Consider the following 1792-nt stretch of genomic DNA (forward strand, 5'->3'; position numbering starts at 1 on the left):
TATATGTATCAAAAATATGTAGCTTTATTTAGTTCTTCATTTGGCAACTATGATCATTACTCTTAAAAACTTCTTTTCAACCATAAAAAAGTTTCTTGGTGTCATAAGTCCATTGCTAAAAAGTATTGTAACGAAATGGTGCCACTGCAACATACAGGAACTTATTGAAACTAATAGACCCCATATTGTATCTGTCAATTGCAAACCTTACAGCAGAAATAAAATATAAAATAAAATAAGACAATTGCAGCATTGAAGGTGTTTATAAGCCATTTAAAAACACACAAAAACCGTTAGATTCACTTCAACATTTAAATTTAATTTATCGAAATATTCACGGAACAGGTTGTGGTTTCACAGCGATGAAAATATTTCGATAAATTAAATTTAAATGTTGAAGTGAATCTAATGGTTTTTGTGTGTTTTTAAATAGCTTACAAACACCTTCGATGCTGCAATTGTTTTTGTTTCAGCACACGATCTCAGATCAGGCCACTTGCTATGCAAGTACATCTCCGTCAAATAAGAAGAAAAATAAATAAATAAGAAATTTTACAGATTGCATGTGTTGTAATTGTATTATACAACAGAAATATCATTGCAACTGATAATCATTGAAAGCCAGCCCTCTGAGTCAGACAACAAACAGACTTTATGTTACTACATACTCTATAACTATTTAGAGCAGTGGCTTTCAACTGACAGGGGAGGTGGGGCATATGACCCTTGCGGGTGCATATAAGATTTTTTTTCTGTTAAAATTTATATGCAATAAATTACTTATACTTTTACAATACGCTAAATGTCTTAATTTTTTTTGTATGCAGTTTCCATTAATATTTAATTATAAAAATCATTGTCATTATCATCATCATTTCATGTCTGCTTTCCATGCTGGCATGAGTTGGACTGCGCGTATTCCATCCCATGCAGCTGTGGTAGGTTGTACAAAGGCGAAACATGTCACCCCCTCGAAATAAGGGCAGACGAACATCGCAAAGCAGTGACAAGAGGAGATATTGATAAATCAGGTATAGCTGATCATGTATGGAAAAATGGAGACCATCTCCTCCTGTGGGATGAAGTTAAAATAATAGACAGAGAACACCACTAGAAAATACGAAAACTAAAAGAAACAACACATATGCTAGGACGTAATAACTTCCTAAGCAGACTGAGTGCAGATATGAGTAGCATATGGGAACCGGTATGAAGGAAGGACAGGAAAATATTAGATTTATAAGCCCTAAAATTCAATCCGTAATTGCCCATGGGCATATGGTATAGTAGTTAAGAGCACGGGCTACTAACCCCAAGATTCCAAGTTCGATTCCAAACAGTGACCTGAATAATAATAATAATATATTCTTTGTAAGCCTAGTACTTATTCTATTGGTCTCTTTTGCTAAACCGCTAATCTACGGGGACGTGAACACACCAACGTCGGTTGTCAAGCGATGGTGGGGGACATACATAGACACACAAACATATACATATATATATGATGGGCTTCTTTCAGTTTCCCTCTACCAAATCCACTCACAAGTCTTTGGTCAGCTCGAGGCTATAGTAGAAGACACTTCGCCAAGGTGCCACGCCATGGGACTGAACCCAGAACCATGTGATTGGTAAGCAAGCTACTTACCATACAGCCACTCCTGCGCATATAGATTGCTTATTTTTAGGATATTACAGGATAAGTGTGAGAGGCATTTTCAACACAAAATAGATAGAATATTTTTGGTTCTGATATGTCTGCTTTAAATGCTAAAAGATTAGTGATATTGCTTAG

Source organism: Octopus bimaculoides, chromosome 23 (assembly GCF_001194135.2).
Source record: "Octopus bimaculoides isolate UCB-OBI-ISO-001 chromosome 23, ASM119413v2, whole genome shotgun sequence".
Lineage (NCBI taxonomy): Eukaryota > Metazoa > Mollusca > Cephalopoda > Octopoda > Octopodidae > Octopus > Octopus bimaculoides.